The sequence below is a fragment of the Scyliorhinus canicula genome, chromosome 13, assembly GCF_902713615.1.
Source record: "Scyliorhinus canicula chromosome 13, sScyCan1.1, whole genome shotgun sequence".
Lineage (NCBI taxonomy): Eukaryota > Metazoa > Chordata > Chondrichthyes > Carcharhiniformes > Scyliorhinidae > Scyliorhinus > Scyliorhinus canicula.
This window is the reverse complement of record NC_052158.1, coordinates 129,139,250-129,156,684: the sequence shown is the minus strand read 5'-3', so window position 1 is coordinate 129,156,684 and position 17,435 is coordinate 129,139,250. Positions and strand designations below refer to the sequence as shown.

General features: G+C 48.0%; 1 protein-coding gene across 1 annotated transcript in view; it reads right to left on the bottom strand.

Moving 5' to 3' along the window:
* ece2a (endothelin converting enzyme 2a) overlaps positions 1-17,435 on the bottom strand; it is a 390,038-nt gene that overhangs the window by 371,795 nt on the left and 808 nt on the right. The window lies entirely within an intron of this gene.

Genomic DNA, 17,435 nt, shown 5'->3' with positions numbered 1-17,435 from the left:
TGCTTTGGCAGCCCAATAGTACCCACAGAGGTTGGGCAGCGCCAGCCTCCCCCTATCCCTGCCCCGCTCCAAGAACACCCTCCTCACCCTCCGGGTCCCATGTGCCCACACAAACCCCGTAATGCTCCTGTTAACCCGTCTGAAAAAGGCCTTCGGGATAAGGATGGGGAGGCACTGAAACAGGAACAGAAATCTCGGGAGCACCGTCACCTTGACTGACTGCACCCTACTCGCCAGAGACAGCGCTCATGTCCCACCTCTTAAACTCCTCCTCCATTTTGCTCCACCCCCCCCCCCCCCCCCCCCCCCCCGCCCCGCCACCTGCACCCCCATGTACCTAAAGCTCCTCTCCGCCCTTTTCAATGGGAGCCTACCAATCCCCCCCTCCTGGTCCCCCGGGTGTACCACAAACAGCTCGCTCTTCCCAAAGTTGAGCTTGCACCCCGAAAAGTCCCCAAATTCCCAGAGAATCCTCATCACCTCCGGCATTTCCCCCACCGGGTCAGCCACATACAACAATAGGTCATCCGCATAGAGCGACGCTCGGTGCTCCTCCCCACCCCACACCAGCCCCCTCCAGTTCCATGACTCCCTCAGCGCCATAGCCAGGGGCTCAATTGCCAGCGCAAAAAGTAGGGGGGAACAAGGGACACCGCTGCCTCCCTCGGTGTAACCGAAAATACTCCGACCTCCTCCTATTCGTGGCCACACTCGCCATTGCGGCCTCATATAACAGCCTCACCCACCTGACAAACCCCTCCCCAAACCCAAACCTTTCCAGCACCTCCCACAAGTACCCCCACTCAACCCTATCAAAGGACTTCTCCGCGACCAGTGCCACCACTATCTCCGCCTCCCCTTCTACCGCCGGCATCATTATAACATTCAAAAGCCTCCGTATGTTAGTGTTCAGCTGCCTCCCCCGCACAAACCCCGTTTGATCCTCGTGGATAACCTGCAGCACACAGTCCTCTATCCTCGTGGCTAAGATCTTTGCCAACAACTTGGCGTCCACATTCAAGAGTGAGATCGGCCTGTACGACCCACACTGCTGGGGATCCTTGTCCCACTTAAGAATCAGGGAGATCAGCGGCCAAGACATCGTCAGGGGCAAAGCCCCCCCTTCCTTGCCTCGTTAAAGGTCCTAACCAACAGGGGGCCCAACAGGTCTGCATACATCTTATAAAATTCAACCGGGAACCCATCCGGCCCCGGCGCCTTCCCCAACTGCATGTTCCCTATCCCTTTAACCAGTTCCTCCAGCTCAACTGGCGCCCCCAGCCCATCCACCTGTCCCTCCTCCACCCTCGGGAATCTCAGCCGATCCAAAAAGCTCCCCATCCCCCCCTTCCCCACCGGGGGTTCGGACCGATACAGTTTCTTGTAAAAGTCCCTGAAGACCCCATTGATGTCTACCCCCCTTCGCACCACATTTCATCCCCGATCCTTAACTCCACCAATCTCCCTAGCCGCATCCCGCTTACGGAGCTGGGGTGCCTGCATCCTGCTTGCCTTCTCCCCATATTCATACACCGTACCCTGTGTCTTCCTCCACTGAGCTTCCGCCTTTCTGGTGGTCAACAAGTCAAACTCAGCCTGGAGGCTACGCCGCTCCCGCAACAATCCTTCCTCCGGGGCCTCCGCGTATCTCCTGTCCACCCTCACCATCTCCCCCACCAATCTCTCCCTCTCTCTCCGCTCCTTTCTCTCCCGGTACGCTCGAATGGAGATCAACTCCCCCTGAACCAGCGACTTCAGCGCCTCCCAGACCGTCCCCACTCGGACCTCCCCATTGTCGTTGGCCTCCAGATGCCTCTCGATACATCCTCGGACCCGCCCGCCCACCTCTTCGTCCAGCAACCCCACCTCCAAGCGCCAAAGTGGGCGCTGTTCCCTCTCCTCCCCCAGCTCGAGGTCCACCCAGTGCGGGGCGTGGTCAGAAATGGCTATCGCCGAATATTCAGCATCTTCCACCCTCGCAATCAGCGCCCTACTCAGAATGAAAAAATCAATCCGGGAGTAAGCCTTCTGCACATGGGAGAAGTACGAAAATTCCCTGGCCCTCGGCCTCGCAAACCTCCATGGGCCCACCCCTCCCATCTGGTCCATAAACCCCCTCAACACCTTAGCCGCTGCAGTCCTCCTACCCGTCCTGGAACTGGATCGATCTAGTAGCGGATCCAGCACCGTGTTGAAATCCCCCCCCCATTATCAGGCCACCCACCTCCATATCTGGAATCCGGCCCAACATGCGCCACATGAAACCTGCATCGTCCCAATTCGGGGCGTATACATTGACCAGCACCACCCGCTCCCCTTGCAGCTTGCCACTCACCACCACATACCTCCCGCCACTGACTGCCACCACATTCGACGCCTCGAACGACACCCTCTTCCCCACCAGGATCGCCACCCCCCGATTTTTTGCATCCAGCCCCGAATGAAACACCTGGCCTACCCATCCCTTCCTCAATCGAACCTGATCCGCCACCTTCAGTCCCCTCACATTCCAGGTGATCAGCCGGATCAGGGAACTACCTACCCCCCTTCCCCGTCGACTAGCCATCACCCTTCCGTAATCCGCCACGTGCCCGCTCCCCCCGCTCAGCCCGTTCCCCACAGCGGCAAACCCCCATCCCGACCCCCTCTACCAGCTCCAGCTCCTTCGCCACTTCAGCAGCAACCCAGTACCCCCCCTTTTTCCCCCCCAAACCTTCCCCCCCCCCAAGCTAGGGCCCCCCTGGCTGCATAACCCCTTCTATTGTACTTCCGTAAGCCAGCCGACTCCTGCTGACCCCGGCTGCTCTCGCCACCCCACCCCAAAGACCCTCCCCATTGCAACACAACCACTCCCCCTCCCTCCCGCCCATTACTCCTCCAGCACGGGGAAAAAAAAGCCCACACTTCCCTCCCAAACCCCCCCCCCCCCGACCCAAAACGCGGGAAAAGGCGGGCACATGACCCAACAGGACCGCGAACCCTACCCCGTGTCGCGTCTTTTCGTCCGACGTCACTTCGTCCAACGACACTTCGTCCACGTCTTTTGGTCCAACGTCTTTTTGTCCGCACGTCTTTTGGTCCAACGTCTTTTTGTCCAATTATCCAATTACAAATTTAGCTGGACTTACCTGGTGATTTTTCTTAACTAGAAATAACTGCAAATTATCTTCGATGTAGTGCAGTAACACAGACAATACTTGTTTAGTGTTCAAATGCTCTTATTTGACTGTTAAGTGCATGAAACTAGAAAGTAACCCTTTCCCACAAAACTTCATAAAATGTAGCCAATTTAATTTATTTTTAAAAATCTGCGAGGGACATGCAGAGCGTTGTCACCTCACGCCTGTGAACTTCTGTTAGTTCATTAAGGGAGGCATATGCAGGGTGTACTTGATTTTCCGGTGATTGACATTTTAAAATATATCCATCATTTGGGGCACTGGCGCCTGGCATATTTTAATGCAAAGGTCTTTGCAAAATGTGAAATGACAGCTTTGCGTTTCGCAGATATTAAACTGATTGTCGGAAGGAACTTGGTTCCCGTAAGTACACTAACACGGCAAAATCTGAATCAATCCGTACATGATCGGAATATACATTATTCAATATAAGATTTCAACCCTCTGCTAGGTAAAGTGCAAACACCCCTCTTGTAGGAAACACATACGAAAGGTGTATCACAAGGAATGGCGTGATTATGACAAATTGCAGCATCGGTTTTCAGTGATGTCCCCACTGTTAGTTACAGAGCCGGATCAAATTTAGACTGAATAAATGTTCTGTTTATATAATCCCTATTTCAATAATCCACGCAGAGATCAACTCTGGCAATATAAGTCAAGTTACAAAAAGTCTTTGACAAAAAAAATCATCCGACAAAAAAACGTAACAAGTCACAAAAAGTCTTTGACAAAAAAAATCATCGGACAAAATGACGTTGGACCAAAAGACGTGCGGACAAAAAGACGTTGGACCAAAAGACGTGGACGAAGTGTCGTTGGACGAAATGACGTCGGACGAAAAGACATAGCACTACCCCACCCAACCTCCCAACTGGTGAAGGAAAATAAAAATCCAAACAAAACAAACGCCCAAGTAAACAGATAACAGTCCCAAAAAGTAAAAAAAAAGTAGAACGGCAAAAAACTAACATCATCCAACAGAACCGATAAAACGAAAGGATACCAAGGAGGACAAAACCTCCGGGCTGTGTACAACGTTCCCCAGCCCCCAGTTCAAGTCCAGCTTCTCTGCCTGGACAAAAGACCAGGCCTCCTCCGGGGAGTCGAAATATAGCTGGTGGTCTTTATAAGTGACCCACAGGCGTGCCGGCTGTAGCAGGCCAAACTTGACCCCCTTCTTGTGGAGCACTGCGTTCGCCCGGCTAAAACCAGCCCTACTCTTCGCCACCTCCGCACTCCAGTCCTGGTAGACCCTGATCACCGTATTCTCCCACTTGCTACTCCTCTCCTTCTTCTCCCAACGCAGCACACACTCGCGGTCGACGAAGCGGTGAAAACGGACCAGCACCGCCCGAGGCGGCTCATTTGGCCTGGGTTTCCTCAGCAGCACCCGATGGGCATCCTCCAGCTCTAAGGGTCCCTGGAACGACCTCGCACCCATTAGCGTGTTCAGCATCAAAGCCATATAGGCCCCCAAATCCGAACCTTCCAGCCCCTCTGGGAGGCCCAGAATCCGCAGGTTCTTCCGACGGGCCCGGTTCTCCATCTCCTCCAGCCTCGCTGACCACTTCTTATGGAGTGCCTCGTGCGACTCCACCTTCACTGCCAGGCCCAGAAGTTCATCCTCGCTCTCCGAGGCCTTTTGCCGAAGCTCTCGGATCTCCGCACCCTGAGCCGTCTGGGTCGCCATAAGCTTGTCCAGGGAGGCTTTAAACAGCTCCAGAATCTCTGCCTTCAGCTCCTTAAAGGAGCGCTGAAGCAGCTCCTGCTGCTCCCGCGTCCACTGCTGCCACGCTGCTGCTTCCCCGCCCGCCGCCATCTTGCCTTTCCTGCCTCGCACCTTTTTCTGCTCCAAAGCCGATTTTCTGACCGCTCCACTCCTAGTCCAGGCCATCCACCGGTGGAGAATCTGAGAAGGAGTGTTCCCACACGGCCCCTTAAAAGAGCCCCAAAGTCTGAAAATAGCGGGAGCCACCGAACGTGCGGCTTAGCTCCGCATCACCGCAACCGGAAGTCCGTCCCCGCTTCTTCAATGGCCTTGGTGAGATCATTTCACAGTTCTTCCCTCTGCTGCGAGAATTCAGCTTTCATAAAGGCCCTCAAGTCAGCTTGAGGCCTCTAAGCTGGCCCTTCCCCCGCCTGCATGCTTGCAAAGGCTTTTGCCTGCTGCTGCTTCAGCCAAATCTTGCACTGTTTCTGAGGGTCTGATAACCGATAACCAAGAAACATACCATCCCTGGTGGAAAGTACTCCAACATTCACCTACTCCTTTTCATCGAAATTCCAACCCGTGTTGCTTAAAAAAGAGCTCTTTTCTGTAACCTTGGGCAGGAGCTGCCTGTGTGCCACTCACTCCATGGTGCACACCGGAAGTCCCCTTTTGCCACATTATTGATACCACATACCAAGTGGTCGCGCAGCTTTTCCGACAGGGAGGTACAATATTCGCAGAATTCGGCTCTTTCGTAATCTCGCTGTATTAAAGCAGTATCTCTGCACAACTACAAATGGTGTTGGATTAAAATGTTGCCCCCACTAGTGTTACAAGTTGCTCTAAAATATGAGTGTCAGAAGCCGCAGGAGAGGTGAGGTTCTGTATCACACAGTCGGTATGTGCTCCACCGGCAATTAACAAAATGACTGGTGATCATTTTCCATGATACTATTGGCCCTGAAAAAGTAGCTAATTCTTTCCGCATCCTGAGTTCAGTCCTCCATGTTGGCATCAAATACATCTAATCTTCCGAACAATGGCATGATAAATGAAAGAGTCCGACCTGTATCCAGCAGAGTTAAAGACGTGGATTAGCCAACATGCTGATCAGGTAGCTGAAATCAAGTGACTTCCTTGAAAAAGCATGCTGTTGACAGTCCAAAGTGAACTTATGACTTTCATCATATCAGTAACTATCTTCTCACAAAATGTTTCCCAGATGCTTAGATTGTGATATCTGTTTTAGATGCTGACCTTTGCTTTCCTATCATTATTTCTTCCAATCTTCATAACTTGTCTTATTTGCATTCATTTTAATTCCATTAGTTTTCACCAGTTCATTTATTCTATTCATAAGCATCCTCTGCTATTCTTGCCACTCGGGTTCTGTCATCTGCAAATCATGCTACCTTCGCCAATTGACTCCTTTTTTTGACATCTTTCTGTAGTTCATTTTGCAAGTCAGCTATTATGACTTCCACATAGATGTTCAAGAGCAAAGGGTATAGCCGACAGTCTTGTCTCACCACACACCTGATTACACCAGGTTCAATTTCACCAAATACTGTCTTAATTGTGGCACCCTAAACCACATACAGAGTGACAATCATTCTATCAGTTCTCCAATCGATCCTGATCACCTCCAGCACTTTCAACATTTTTTTCTAGTTCATCAGTTGAATGTGTATCTTTTGTGTATTTGCCTTCTTCTCAATGGAACCATTATGCTTCTTAAAAGGTCTTCTCCCTTAATGTGCATCTTACACAACTGCATCAATTCTTTTCGTCTTGCACTTATCAGGACAGATGTAAGAATATCAAATTTCATAGGATCAACATGCAAAAAGGGGTGCTGATTGTTTGGTTGGCAAGTCAGCACTGATCAAGGAAACACCATGAAGAACGCAGCAGTGAACTTTTGTCCTGCAGGCTTTAGTTTATTTTTAAAAAGGTATAATACTGTTATTTTTTTCCTGCAGAGGTCAAGTCCCCATGTATGAATATATACAGCATTTAGCAAGCGTAAATAAGCTACATTTAAGCCTGATTGATCATCTTAAATTGGTTGGTAGTGTAATTCTTAGCACATTAAGGATTGCTCTGCAAATGCTTCCCAATTGCTGAATCACATCTAACATTAAAAATTATGGTTGGAGTTTTGCAAGCACGAGTTGATTGAGTATGATCAACGTCTATTGCGAACATTCAAAGAGACTGCCTATCACATAAATGAATAATGTGGTATACGAATTTCAGTGCCAGTGTGATGTCAGGTACATAGGACGTACATCCCAACAATTGGCGGAATGTATCAAACATCATGTTCCTTCTGCTGTTCACAAATAGGTACTGACCATTGCAAAACTCAGAACATAATGACTAAAGTTAGATGTGATTCCACAATTGTGCAGCACTTGCTAAATAATCCCCAGTGTGCTAAGAATTACATTAACAACCAACTTAAGATCATTAGTCGAGCTCGTAATATAGCTCACTTACATTTGCTAGAAGCTATGTGTATTCATATGCAGGGACCTGTCCGCTGGAGGTAAAAGAGATTTATTCAGGAATTGTGCCATTTTTGAATTAAATAAAAACATGGAGGGCAATTGATCCCACGTTAACTCCTGTACCTTTCAAAGCTAACTTCCACCCGATCAGCACCCCTTTCTCGTGCAGTATAGACATAGAATTTACAGTGCAGAAGGAGGCCATTCAGCCCATCAAGTCTGCACCGGCTCTTGGAAAGAGCACCCCACCCAAGGTCCACACCTCCACCCTATCCCCATAACCCAGTAACCCCACCCAACACGAAGGGCAATTTTGGACATTAAGGGCAATTTAGCATGGCCAATCGACCTAACTGGACTGTAGGAGGAAACCTGAGCACTCGGAGGAAACCTACGCACACATGGGGAGGATGTGCAGACTCTGCACAAACAGTGACCCAAGCCGGAATCGGACCCTGGAGCTGTGAAGCAATTGTGCTATCCACAATGCTACCGTGCTGCCCATTGTTGTTCCATTTGAAATTTGGCATTTTACATCTGCCCTAATGAATGCAAGATGAAACGTTTTGACAGCCTGTCTCTTATTTCAGCTATAATCATGTTTTATACTTCCAAGCAACGATTACTAAATTCTCTCCATGGGTCTAAGAAATGCTGAAAAACATGGATGAGAGTAGAAAGTGGAAGATATACATTAACAAAGGTAATCAAATGTATAGAAAACCAAAAAATGAGCTAAGGAGAGAGATAGATCAGGGAAGAGAAAACTGATATGGAGAGCAGTGCTGAGAATTGGTAGAATCAAAAAAAGAAAGAATGGACACCCCCTATGAGAAAATAAACTGAAGGAAGGGAGGTAAGCAAGCACAAAGATGAAATGCTCTCTTTAAAGTAAGCTGTTTCCTCTTTTAATTAGGAAAGTGATCAAAATATATATCATTTTTCACATTTCTCCATTTGCCACCAGCCAGTACACATTCGCCTTTCAGTTGGGGCTGAGTGTCTGTCTAGGTATGAGATTTCTTTCCATTTACAATAAATGCTATTGAATTACCAGATAGAAGCTAAAGAATCCAGCACAGCAAGCTACACAAAAACCAAGTGAATCTCTCCATTCCTCAACAATTTATGCCTCAACATTACACAACTGGACTGACATAACATAACTTCCTGAACCTCAACAAACAAGCAGGTCTGGCAGCGGGAGTGGGGCTAGTAATGGACCAGTGTATTATACATCCAACTTCCAAGACATGCTGACTCCACTGTGCTGTGTAGTGAATATTACTTGAATAGAGGGTGACCAGCTTTCATCAAAAATTATCCATGTTTTTCCCATTACATTTACAAACCAAGCCCTATAAAAATTAAAATCTATGAATAGTAAATTCTGGCACTTATTTTCAAGAACTCTCACAACGTCTTAGGTCACCTTATTCAAGGTCCAATGGTCTATCTTGCAGACAGAAAACAAGTCAACGTTTGTTTTATTGTACATGCACTGTCAAAACTTAAATTTAGAAACATAGCAAAGGAAAAAAGCTGACAGAGAAAGTGACAAAATATTTCTATAGAACAGTGTTTCCAACCTTTGTGTCATTTTTATTTAATACTTTTATTCTCCTTCTTTTTCACATTTTCATCCAAATTTAAACCCACCAACAAACAATCAGCAATAACAAATACAATGTCAAACACCTGATCAACAATTCCCTCCCCCCACCAACCCCCAAACAGCCCCCAACATTTTAAATACAAACATCAAAGAAAAGGAATCAGGAATCCTCCATCCACCTGAGTTAAATATCCGAGGGTATCAAACTATTCGGAAGGACAGAGTGGATGGTAAGGGAGGTGGCGTAGCTCTGTTATTTAAGGATGACATCGGTGCTATGGAGGAGAAGGTTGAATCCATTTGGGTGGAAATCAGGAATAGTAAAGCGAAAAAGTCACTGATAGGAGTAGTCTACAGGCCACCAAATAGTAACATTATGGTGGGGCAGGCAACAAACAAAGAAATAACGGATGCATGTAGAAATGGTACAGCAGTTATCATGGGGGATTTTAATCTACATGTCGATTGGTTTAACCAGGTCGGTCAAGGCAGCCTTGAGGAGGAGTTTATAGAATGTATCCGTGATAGTTTCCGAGAACAGTATGTAATGGAACCTACGAGGGAACAAGCAGTCCTAGATCTTGTCCAGTGTAATGAGACAGGATTGATTCATGATCTCATAGATCGGGATCCTCTCGGAAGGAGCGATCACAATATGGTGGAATTTAAAATACAGATGGAGGGCGAGAAGGTAAAATCAAACAAAGGAGATTACAATGGGATGAGAGAAGAACTAGCTAAGGTAGACTGGAGCAAAGGCTTTATGGTGGAACAGTTGAGGAACAGTGGAGAACCTTCCAAGCGATTTTTCACAGTGCTCAGCAAAGGTTTATACCAACAAAAAGGAAGGACGGTAGAAAGAGGGAAAATCGACCGTGGATATCTCAGGAAATAAGGGAGAGTATCAAATTGAAGGAAAAAGCATACAAAGTGGCAAAGATTAGTGGGAGACTAGAGGACTGGGAAATCTTTAGGGGGCAACAGAAAGCTACTAAAAAAGCTATAAAGAAGAGTAAGATAGAGTATGAGAGTAAACTTGCTCAGAATATAAAAACAGATAGTAAAACTTTCTACAAATATATAAAACAAAAAAGAGTGGCTAAGGTAATTATTGGTCCTTTAGAGGATGAGGAGGGAATTTTAATAATGGAAGATGAGAAAATGGCTGAGGAACTGAACAGGTTTTTTGGGTCGGCCTTCACAGTGGAAGACACAAATAACATGCCAGTGAATGATAGAAATGAGGCTATGACAGGTGAGGACCTTGAGAGGATTGTTATCACTAAGGAGGTCGTGATGGGCAAGCTAATTGGGGCTAAAGGTAGACAAGTCTCCTGGCCCTGATGGAATGCATCCCAGAGTGCTAAAAGAGATGGCTAGGGAAGTTGGAAATGCACTAGTGATAATTTACCAAAATTCACTAGACTTTGGGGTGGTCCCGGCGGATTGAAAATTAGCAAACATGGCACCACTGTTTAAAAAAGGAGGTAGGCAGAAAGCATGTAATTATAGGCCAGTGAGCTTAACTTCGGTAGTAGGGAAGGTGCTGGAATCTATCATCAAGGAAGAAATAGCGAGGCATCTGGATAGAAATTGTCCCATTGGGCAGACGCAGCATGGGCTCATAAAGGGCAGGTCGTGCCTAACTAATTTAGTGGAATTTCTTGAGGACATTACCAGTGCAGTAGATAACGGGGAGCCAATGGATGTGGTATATCTGGATTTCCAGAAAGCCTTTGACAAGGTGCCACACTAAAGGTTGCTGCATAAGATAAAGATACATGGCATTAAGGGTAAAGTAGTAGCATGGATAGAGGATTGGTTAATTAATAGAAAGCAAAGAGTGGGGATTAATGGATGTTTCTCTTGTTGGCAATCAGTAGCTAGTGGTGTCCCTCAGGGATCAGTGTTGGGCCCACAATTGTTCACAATTTACATAGATGATTTGGAGTTGGGGACCAAGGGCAATGTGTCCAAGTTTGCAGACGACACTAAGATGAGTGGTAAAGCGTAAAGTGCAGAGGATACTGAAAGTCTGCATAGGGATTTGGATAGGTTAAGTGAATGGGCTAGGGTCTGGCAGATGGAATACAAAGTTGACAAATGTGAGGTTATCCATTTTGGTAGGAATAACAGCAAACGGGATTATTATTTAAATGATAAAATATTAAAACATGCCGCTGTGCAGAGAGACCTGGGTGTGCTAGTGTATGAGTCGCAAAAAGTTGGTTTACAGGTGCATCAGGTGATTAAGAAGGCAAATGGAATTTTGTCCTTCATTGCTAGAGGGATGGAGTTTAAGACTAGGGAGGTTATGCTGCAATTGTATAAGGTGTTAGTGAGGCCACACCTGGATTATTGTGTTCAGTTTTGGTCTCCTTACTTGAGAAAGGACGTACTGGCACTGGAGGGTGTGCAGAGGAGATTCACTAGGTTAATCCCAGAGCTGAAGGGGTTGGATTACGAGGAGAGGTTCGGTAGACTGGGACTGTACTCGTTGGAATTTAGAAGGATGAGGGGGGATCTTGTAGAAACATATAAAATTATGAAGGGAATAGATAGGATAGATACGGGCAGGTTGTTTCCACTGGCGGGTGAAAGCAGAACTAGGGGGCACAGCCTCAAAATAAGGGGAAGTAGATTTAGGACTGAGTTTAGGAGGAACTTCTTCACCCAAAGGGTTGTGAATCTATGGAATTCCTTGCCCAGTGAAGCAGTAGAGGCTCCTTCATTAAATGTTTTTAAGATAAGGTATAGATAGTTTTTTGAAGAATAAAGGGATTAAGGGTTATGGTGTTCAGGCCGGAAAGTGGAGCTGAGTCCACAAAAGATCAGCCATGATCTCATTGAATGGCGGAGCAGGCTCGAGGGGCCAGATGGCCTACTCCTGCTCCTAGTTCTTATGTTCTTATGTTATGTTCACCTATACAAAGTCATAACATACACAGTCTAACACCCCCCCCCACCCCAACTCCCCCCACTCTAACTCAATGTCATCCAATTCTTGAAAGTGCATAATGAACAAAGCCCATGAATTGTAGAACCCTTCCATCCTTCCACTCAACTCAAACTACACCTTCTAGAGTGTTAAAAACTCCAACAGATCCCCTCACCACGCGAGGGCACAGGGTGGAGAGATTGACCCCCACCCCAATAGGATCCGCCTTCGGGTGATCAGCGAGGCGAAGGCGAAAACATCTGCCTCCGCGCCCGCTTCCAACTCCGGCTGATCCGATACCCCGAATATGGCCTCCAGAGGACCCGGCTCAAGCCTCACATGTACCACCTTCGAAACTACCCTGAAAACCTCCCACCAATACCCTTCCAGCTTTGGACAGGACCAAAACATATGAATGTGATTTGCGGGCCCCAATGCTCACAAAGATCCTCTCCTGCCTCAAAGAGTCGGCTCATCCTCGCCTTTGTGAGGTGCGCCCTATACACCACCTTCAGTTGTATCAGCCCCAACCTCGTGCATGAAGTTGAGGCATTCACCTACCAGAGCACCTCGCACCACAACCCCTCCTCCATGCTCTCTCCAAAATTCTCTTCCCACTTTGTCTTAATCCCCTCTGGCGGTGCCTTCTCTTCTCCCAGAATCACCGACACTACCCCCTTCTCCATTACCCCTGTCGTCAGCACATCCTCCAACAGTGTGGAGGCTGGCACCACAGGGAAGCTCTGTATCTCCTTCTTAGCGAAATTCCCGGACTCGCATATTTCTAAACATTTCCATCTGCCCCAACCCATATTTCGCCTCCAGCTCCTTCAGTACCGCAAACCGGCCCCCCCAGAAACAAATCCTTTAGTGCCCTCACTCCCTTCTCCTCCCATCTCCGAAAACTCCCATCCCACTTCCCTGGCTCAAATCTGTGATTCCCCCGAATCGGCATTTCCCTTGACTCCACAACCAGCCTTAGGTGCTGGCACAACTGCCTCCTGATTTTCAACGTCGCTACTACTACCGGACTCCTTGAGTATTTCCCCGGGGTCATCGGGAGCGGTGCTACTGCCCTCAGCCCCGACCCCCTGCACAGACTCTCCTCCATCCTGACCCACTGGGAGTCCCACCCTCTAACGCAGCTGCCCACCTTCTCTGTGTTCGCCGCCCAGTAATAATACAGTAAATTCGGAAGACCCAACACTCACGACTGCCGTCCCCTCTGTAACAACACCTTCCTAATCCTAGCCACCTTCCCCGCTCCCCCATATAAACGAGGTAATCATCTTTTCAACCTCCTTAAAAAATGCCTTTGGCAGAAAGATCGGCCAGGACTGAAAAATAAACAAATATCGCGGCAACACATTCATTTTAAGTGCCAGTACCCAACCTGCCAGCGACAGAGGGAGACCATCCCACCTTGTCAGATCTGCTTTCACCATTCTCGGCGTCCAATGCCACAACCACCTCTGTCTCCCTCCCCTCTGCCGGTGTCATAACCACATTCAATACCCTCCCAATGTTCGAAAAGAGCTGTCTCCCCTTCACTCCTCCAACCTACCCGCCAATACCTTTGCCAACACCTCTGCGTCCACATTCAAAAGTGCCTATACGACCCACACTCTGTCGGATCCTTATCCTTCTTGGGCAACAGGGAGATTGATGCCTGCCCAAATGTCTGTGGCAACACCCCCTTCCCTTTTGCCTCCTCAAACATCTCCACCATTAGCGGAGCCAACTTATCTTTAAATTTATTGTAATACTCCACCAGGAACCCATCTGGCCCTGCTACCTTACCCGACTGCATCCTCCCAATCGCTTCTTTTATCTCCTGCTCCGCTATCGCCCAATCCAATATGTTCCTATCCCTCTTCCCCAACCTCGGGTATTCCAACCATCCAGGAATTCCTGCATCTCCCGACCCCCCCCCCCCCCCCCCCCCCCCCCCCCCCCCCCACCCTGCCCCGGAGGCTCCAACCAAGACAACCTCTCAGAAAACTCCTCAAACACCCTATTAATCTGATCCAGAACCACCACCAACTTTCCTGCACTATCCCGCACCTGAACAATTTCCTTCGCCGCTGGCTCCCTCCGAAGCTGGCCTGCCAACATGTGCCCTGCCTTCTCTCCTTATTCGTAAACCACTCTCCTTGCCCGTCTTAATTGGCGCACTGCCTTCCTCGTGGACAGCCGGTCAAAACTCACCTGCAGCTCCTTCCTCTTTTTCAACTTTGCTGGATCCCCGTCTTCTGCATAAATCTTGTCTACCTCCAGCATTTCATCTATTGCCTTTTGTCATTCCACCCTCTCCTCTTTATCCATCTTTGCCTTAAACTAGGTCACCTCCCCCTCACCACCGCCTTTCGAGCTTCCCTGCGATACCTCCCCATACAACTGAACCCCACATAGTCCTTGATTACTTTCCCAATCTTATCACAGAACCCTCGGTCCCCCAACAGCCCCACATCTAATCTCCACACCGGCCTCTGCAACAGCCCCCTCTCCAACATCATATCCACCCAATGCGGTGCCTGATCCGATATCGCAATTGCAGAGTACTCCGACCCCTTAACCCCTGTCAACAGCGCCTTCCCCACCACCAAAAAAGTCAATTCGCGAATAAACCTCGTGAACCGAGGAGAAAAAAAAAGAAGAGTACTCCCACTCCCCCGGGTGCAGAAACCTCCAAGGATCCACCCCTCCCATTTCCGCCAGTAGTCCAGCCAGTGCCGGGCCCTGCCCCATGAGCCTGACCCACACCTATCCATTGTTAACATCGAACCCCATACTCCCCTCCCAGAATTCCACCTGCACTTCCTCTCGAAAAACCGTCACCCAGTATCGATCCGCTTCCCCCCTTTCACACCTCTTAGGCCCATCAAACCCTGCTCGCCAGGCTTCAATGTCCGCAACCCCTCACCCCACCTCACCGCCGTTCATTAGTCCATTTAAGTTAACTAGCGCAGGGGGCCCCATCCAAGACTTTCCTTCCCTCCCCTCCAGTCCCAGTAAAACAATCAAACCCAAACATCTCAATTGAATAACAAAAAACCGTCACTGCGAAGAATGACAATCAAAAAAAACCTTAAACTATATAACAGCATAAAGTGAATAAAGAAAAATGTAAGTCAAACAATAACACATTTACACACTCACCCAACTCCCCATTCACAGTCCACAACCCCTCTTCAGTTCCATTCTTCACTTCTGTCCCAAGCCTTCTTTCTTCACAAACGCCTCTGCCACCTCCATCGTCTCGAAGTAGAAATCTCTGGCGTTGTACGTCACCCTCAGCTTCGCTGGGTACACCACACCAAATCACACCACGCTATTGTATAATGCCTTCTTAACTCGGCCAAAAGCCACTCACCTCTTTGACAGCTCCACCGTCAAGTCCTGGTATATGCGTACTCCAGCACCAGCCTCTTGTTTCTGCTTCGCTCAGTTAACACCTTCTCCTTCGTGCGGTACTTATGAAAGCAGATGATCACTGCCCTTGACAGTTTATTTAACTTTGGCTTCGGTCTCAGCGACCGGTGAGTTTGGTCCAGTTCATATCGGGAGGGTTCTTCACACGCCCCCATCAACACCGCCAACGTCTTGGCAAAGTACTGCGTCGGCCTTGAGCCCTCTACCCCTTCGGGCAAGCCCACATTCCTCACATTTTGCCACCTCGAGCGGTTCTCCAGGTCTTCCAGCTTTGCTCGAAGCCCCTTATTGGCCTTGACCACTCTCCGCAGCTCATCCCCCATCGAGGTGAGCTAATTGCTGTGCTGTGACATGGCCCCCTCCACTCCTCGCGCTCTGCTCCCTCACCTCATCCGATGTCTTCTCCACAGCTACTCTCACCGGGGCGACTTCCTCATCCACCAATATCTTCAAAGCCACCACCATCTTCTTCCTGAACGCCTCCATGTGCTTTGCAAACTGCTTCTCCAGCTCCAAAGACATCACCTCAGTCATCCTTTCTGCTGTGAACCGTGCGGCCTCACCTGGCAGAACTAGCCACCGCCATCTTGACAGCTCCCTGGCTGGCCCGCTCACTCGATGGTGAACACTCACTCCCTCCCTTCTTCACAGCTATTTTTCTTAATCCTTTTGGCATACTTTACCTTCTTTGTATATTCTTTCAATCAATCATTCGCAAATTGCCACCAGGACCGGACTTTAAAACTCCTAAAAGCACGCCTCAAGCAGGAGCCACCCAGCATGTGACTTCTCCTCTACATGCCGCCACCGGAAGTCCCCCTTTGCATCATATTTAACCCCAAGTTGAGGTTTCAACCTATCTGCTCCATCACAAAGATCACGTATTTCCATCTCTTGTCACTTTGCTCAGGTCTGCCCCTATCTCAGCTCATCTGTTGCCGAAGCCCTCATTTATGTCTTTGTTATCTCTAGACTTAACTATTCCAACAGACCCCTGGCCGGCATTTCATGTCACTGTCTGTGCAGAGTCTGCACGTTCGCCCTGTCTTCGTGGGTTTCCTCTGGGTGCTCCAGTTTCCTCCCACAAGTCCTGAAAGTCGTGCTGTTAGGTGAATTGGACATTCAGAATTCTCCCTCAGTGGACCTGAACAGATGCCGGAACATGGCGACGAGGGGCTTTTCACAGTAACTTCATTGCAGTGTTAATGGAAGCCTACTTGTGGCAATAATAAAGATTATTATATTGTACCCTTTATAAATCTGAGCTCATCCAAAACTCTGTTGCTCGTGTCCTAACTTGCACCAAGTTCCGTTCACCCAAAATAGCTGTGCTCACTGATCTACAATGATTCTCAGCTAAGTAAATAGTAAAATTCTCATCCTTGTTTTCAAATCACTCTACTCTCTCACCCTCCCTATCTCGGTAATCTTCACAGCCATATAATCCTAAAAGATCATGCCACTCCAATGCTGGCCTCTTGCGCATCCCAGGTTCCGCACTCCACCGTTATCATCATGGCTTCAATTGCTAAAGCCCTCATCTCTAAAATTTCCCGTCTAAACCATTCCACATTTCGATCTGTAATGCCCATTTAAGATGTTCCTTAAAACCTACCTCGAACATAGCTTTAGGTGATTTTTCCCCCAATATGTCCTTCCATGGTTCAGTGTCAAATTATGTTTTATAATGCTCCTGTGAAGTGCCATTGAAAGTTTTACTACAAAGGTGCTATATAAGTACAAGTTGTTGTTGAAGCAATCCCAACAGTATATGTCAGTATCATATATCACCTTATGCTGCAAAACAGTCTTTGTTTCTTGTTAGTTACATGATAATTCACGAACAAATACATGGCCATGTGTGTTAGGCAATGGGTGTTCAAACACTGAAAATGTTTTTAAAATATTGCTTGTTATTATTTTCCCCAAATGTACAAGTATCCAAGTGTATAACAATCTTGAACAGAAATTACTGTGTAATTTTTCCAGCGATATGTTCACAATTGTAATATTTACAGCACAGATGATTCACTCAATGTGACAT